This window comes from Loxodonta africana, chromosome 19 (genome assembly GCF_030014295.1).
Source record: "Loxodonta africana isolate mLoxAfr1 chromosome 19, mLoxAfr1.hap2, whole genome shotgun sequence".
In the NCBI taxonomy this organism is placed as follows: Eukaryota; Metazoa; Chordata; class Mammalia; order Proboscidea; family Elephantidae; genus Loxodonta; species Loxodonta africana.
The window spans coordinates 48,229,698-48,235,347 of NC_087360.1; the positions used below are offsets into that span (position 1 = coordinate 48,229,698).

Here is a 5,650-nt window from a genome sequence, read left to right on the forward strand (position 1 = left end):
CATAGCAACCCCATGTGATAGGGTAGAGCTGCCCCATAGGATTTCCTAGGCTGAAATCTCTATGGGAACAGGTCACCAGGTTTTTTTCCTGAGGAGCCACTGGTGGGTTCTAACTGCTGACCTTTCGGTTAGCCCCCAAGCACTTAACTGCTGTGCCACTAGCCACCTCTTAATAAGGCTCGGTTGACTTCATAATTCTAACAATCACCTGGAATGATTAACTTCCTGGGATTCAAGGAAAATTGGGGTTCTATGCAAATTCCCTTTCCTCTTCTCAGCCCTACTCTGTGACTAAAACACAACCCCCATCCCCTGGTCCTCCTCCCCGCCCCCCCACACACACCCTACCCAGCTCTACACAAATTAGATTGAGATGTTTTCTGGAAAAAACAATCCATGGTTCTGTTTCCATGGAAGCAATCGCATGTCCCCAGTGGCAGCAAATGGCAGGCAGACGGCGGTAAGGGAGCTCACAGTGCCGCAATGGGCATTCTCCCTCACCGCCAAGTTGAGCAGAATGTACTACAGGATAGAGGGAGGCAGAGTTGAGCTTCACCAGGAAATCCAAACCTCAAGAGAGACAGTGAACCCCAGCTGTGCCCCTTCTTTTGGGGCAAATGTACATCTGGGCACTCTGGGCACAGCTCCAGCCAATCAGCCAGGCTGATCCTCCCACAGCTTTTCACAAAAGGCTGCTCATTCAGAGCAGATGGTGGTGCTGAGACAGAGCCGAAACCAAGATGGAGGCCACCCATGGGGCTGGAGCTGAGAGAACATGAGTTGCTCTATGCAAATGCCCCTTTCTCCCAGCTCCTGTTTGTAAGATGCCTCCTTGTTTCCCTCAGCTTCTAAAGCAAGTATCCCAAAATGTGGTCTGTGCACCACCAGTTGTCAGCAAGATGATTTGAGACAGGGCATGGATGAATAGTCTCAAAAAATTGTAATACTTAAATATTTATTGTAATATGCCTGTAAAACATGTAAGAATTATGATTTTAGGGATATAATTGCTTATCATGGAGCCCTGGTGGTGCAGTGGTTAAGAGCCTGGCTGCTAGTCAAAAGGTCGGCAGTTCCAATCCACCAGCCACTCCTTGGAAACCCCACGGAGCAGTTCTACTCTGTCCTATAGGGCCACTGTAAGTCCAAATCGACTCGATGGCAACGGGTTATTGCTTATCATTAAGTTAAGCAGCCCCGACCAGACAAAATCTCCACTGGGGCCAATGGCTGTGCTGAGGATTTCAATCCCCTCTCTTGGATTGCACCCAATGTGGCTGCCAGCACTTTGCTCTGGTCCCCAAGAGCTATGTTAGATAGGATGGTCAGTCCATTGAATTCTATTTAATACTAAACAGGAACCTACCCCAAATCAGTTTTCCTTCCATCCCTGGCAAGCTAGGCTGGACAGTGTAGGAAGTCAGTTAAAAGGCCCCTTTGTCTCCTCACTTAGGACCATTACCCTGGAGCCAGGTCTATGCAGCCAGCAATTTTCTTTCCCCTCTGCCCCACCCTGGCTGTTCTTACTTTTTAAGACTCAAATGTAACTTCTAAAAGGAAGGTACCTCCATTCTGAAACTGAACTTCCCAAGGTTTCGCCATCCCAAAATGTTGTCAGAAAAGATGAAATAAAAATGGAAGGGAAGTAGAAGAAGCTTCTATAACTCCTTCTCCCAACTCCACCACCTTCCCTGGACCTGTGAAACCTGAAGGGGAGAAAAAATAAAAAACTAGACCATCATGTCCCCATTGTAAGATATTAACAGTAAAAACAAGAAAAGTAATGATGATAACTGTGATTTATTGAATCTGTCTAGATTCACTATAATTCTGAGGTAAGTATCATTAGTTGCATTTTGTAGAACACACTTTTAAGACTCAGAGAAATTAAGTAAGTTGGCTAATGAATGGCAGGACCAGGACCCAAGCCCGAATATACATGGCTCTGAATCTTGTTCATCAACTCATCTACCTCCTTTTCTTGGTCTTCCTCAAACTCCACTGTGCTCTTTTGTGCCTGTCCTGGTCCCTCCCTCCCTGAGAAGGTTGGAGACTGGAGATGGGGCTAACCCCATGCACTCCCTACTTCCTCTGTGCATGTAGTCAGAGGGGGTCCCAGGAGGCCTCATCAATCTGAACTCATGTAAAAGGCCATTTCCTCATAACACACCCTGAACATCTGTGAAAACAATTTCTCCTTAAGCCCAAAGCTGAACCTCATACTAAAAACTCACCAGCCAATATAACCTTTAAAAAAAAAAGTCTTGATGGCATTTTAACTACTAGGGGGACTTAGTGCTGTTTATTTTTTAGCTATTCTGGGAAGATGCTTGCTTCTTTTGGGTAGGGTCACCTATGAGACCCTGGGATTTTTTATTTTTTCATTGGGAAGATTTTGTTGGTCTGCAACTGTATAGGATAGATTGTGCTGCTGTAACAACCCTAAATACCAGTTTATTTATCACTCACCTGAAGTCTGCCCCAGGTTCAGGCAACTCTCCAGGTGGTAGCTCCAGTTTTTGAATCAGCATTCGACATTCAGGCATCTTTCATCTTAAGGCTCTTTTTCCTCCACAATAGCTAAGGCAGTGGAAGAGAGAATATGGAGGACTGCATACCAGCTCATATTCCATTTGTCAAAGCAAGTCACATGGTCATGCCTAAATCAAGGGGATGAAAATGTACTCTCCTTCCACGTTTCCAAAAGAAGAGGAGAATGAAAAATGGGATGGAGAAGCACTATCTACCACAGCAGCTACAGGCTTTCTTAAGTGCAGGAGGAAGTAGCATTGTCAACAAGAAGGCTCAGTGACAAGAGCACTGCACTACAAGTAAGAAGACAAGGGTTTGGCCCTTTTCTCAACCATCTCTTAGCTATGTGGCATTATGTAAGTTACTTGACTGATCCTCAGTTTGCTCATCAGTGTAATGAGGATGATGCTTGTTCTGCCAACCTCACAGTGTTATTGTAGTGATTTAATTAAATTAGGTAATGGAAAAATAATTTTGTTACTCTTTATTATTCTTTGCTACTTTTTATTACTCTTTCAAGTCATCCTTCCCCTTACATGGAAGACAAAGAATAAAAACTGAGACAAAACAACATCTACAAAAAAAACCTAGCCAAACTCAGGAGTCCTGAGTTCATATCCTTGTTGTATCCTCTTTAATAATGACATTTGGTCCTCTAAGTCTCAGATTCCCCATCTATCAAACAGAGATGGCAGTGTTGGTTCTATCTACCCCACAGGAGAAAATGAATACAAAACACTGTTTAAATTGTAAAATGCTCTACAGATAGGAGGGTTTATTATTCTCCCTTCCCTCTTGTATCTCCAGTCTACTCACCTTCCCTTTAGCCTTTCAACAAGCTCAAGTCTCCCATTCTTCAAAGGACCTTTCTTCAACCTTGCCCCCAGCCTGGCTTAATTTTTCACACAATCCTTTTCAGTTGACCACAACCTTCCTGAAAGCAAGGCTTCATATATCCCTGGTCCCCATTCTTATCTTCCATCCACTCTCCATGTCACTTCTATTTAGTTTCTGCCCCACTATTAGTGAAAAGTGTTTTCTTAACCTTACCTCTTCATTAAAATTTTGCCAGTCTTGCTTTTCCTTCACCAATCTGCAACATTTGACCACAAGGACCCCATTCTCCATACCGTATTCTCTGCTGGTTTTCAGTCTCTCCTCCGAGCCTACAAAGAGAGAAAGCCTTCCCCTGGAGCCTGAATTCAGACTTCTAGCCTACTGGACTGTGAGAGAATAAACTTCCCTTCGTTAAAGCCATCTACTTGTGGTTTTTCTGTTAGAGCAGCACTAGATGACTAAGACAATAACTAATACAGGAAGGAAATTATTTGAGGAGGAAAGAGTTGACATTTCTACTATAAACATGTTCAAGTTGAATGCATCATCTTCCCTCAAAACTTGCTCACTCTCAACAGTATTGTGCGTAGTATCCTCACCACCATCTACTTAAGTGAAGAGTCATTCTTGACTTCACTCTCCACCTCCCACCATAATCCTAGCACCTGGTACTTACTAAATATATTTCCTTCCTCCCTCCCTGCTTAATAGACTGTCTAATTTTCTTTTCCAAGCTTCAGCTGGTTACCACTCACCTGTTAAAAACCTTCAAAGCTTCTCCAATTCTTCAAAATCTGGTCCAAACGTCTTTTTCCAGCCTCATGCTCAGGGGCTCTCTCATCACTTCCCCATGTCTCTCTCTAATAGAATATTTAAGTGTTCCCCAGACATGCCACCCATGAACATTCCTACATGTCTCTGGATGATCTCTTCCACCTAGAATTTACTTCTCTGTCTGGAAAAAACCTTTTCCCTATCTTCCACATTCCAACATAAACATTCATACCTTTTTAAAGCTTTCTTCAAACCCAACACCCTCCTCCCCCAGGGTGATGGTTAAGATTGTGTGTCAACTTGGCTGGCCATGATTCTCAGTGTTTTGGCAGTCGTATAATGTTGTGATCACTTCTCTGTTGAAATGTGATATGTTATCACCCCCATGGAAACCCTGGTGGCATAGTGGTTAAGTGCTACAGCTGCTAACCAAGAGGTCAGCTGTTCGAATCCACCAGGCACTCCTTGGAAACTCCATGGGGAAGTTCTACTCTGTCCTATAGGGTCCTATGAGTCAGGTTTGGGTTTTTTTTGGTTTTTATCATCCCCATGATGGAATCTTCTGAGTGGTACTGGCGGGGGTGCAACCTGTGGTGGCTCTTCACCCCCTCAGCCTTCATCTTTCTGCCTTCCATCACCTACTTATTTCCTGCTCGCCTTGCAAAAGTTGTTGGCTTGTTCTGGATTCAGCAGCTGTCTCTTGTCTGACCTCTGGTTCTTGGGACTTGAGCTAGCAGAGCTTACCTGTCTATCTTAGGATTTGTCCATATTCACGGCCTTCGAGCAAGAGTCCTGCTCCCCGATGTGTCTTTCTTGGATTCACCAGCCTGTACAGCTACATGAATCAGGAGAAACCTTGTGGTCTTGCCTGCTGACCTTGGGGATTCCTTGACCTTCACAGCCTGTGAGTAGGAGCCCTGCTCTCCCACCTGCTCATCTTGGGTTTGTCAGCTTCTGCAGCTCCGTGAATTCGGAAAGACATCTATCCTGATCCAAGGATTTGGGACATTTCAACCCCTACAATCACATGAGCTGTTTCCTTGATGTAAATCTCTCTATATATACTTATATGCTTTACTGGCTTTGCTTCTCTAAGACACCCAGTAACAAATAATTACTCCTTAGCTCTGTTTTCCTGGCACTTGGTCCATATTTCTACGGAAGTGTAGTATTTGTCCCTTTTTATTAAAGTTAGCTATGTGACTGTAATGGTTAAGGTTGTGTGTCAACTTGGCTGGGCCATGATTCTCAATGATTTGGCAGTTATAATATAGTTTGGCAGTTATGTAATACTGGAGTCAACTCCTGACAAGATCTGTTATGAGCAGCCAATCAATTGAAAGGGAGTTTCATTGAGGTTGTGGTCTGCATCCAGTATATAAATGGGTGTTTCAGCAAGGCTCTCACTCTGGATATTGCATCTGCCTCACCATCATCTGACCTCCAGTTCTTGGCACTTGAGCTAGCATCTTACCTGCTGATCTTGGAATTCATCAGCCTCCACAGC

General features: G+C 44.1%; 1 long non-coding RNA gene across 1 annotated transcript; it reads right to left on the reverse strand.

Annotated features, from left to right (window-relative positions):
- Positions 1-1,263: 1,263 nt before the first annotated feature.
- On the reverse strand, positions 1,264-4,936 carry LOC111751274 (uncharacterized). Its single transcript, XR_002786355.2, has 3 exons — positions 3,583-4,936; positions 2,470-2,580; positions 1,264-1,706 (listed from the first exon to the last, which is right to left on the reverse strand). It is a non-coding gene; the product is annotated as an uncharacterized LOC111751274 (long non-coding RNA).
- Between the last annotated feature and the right edge of the window lie 714 nt (positions 4,937-5,650).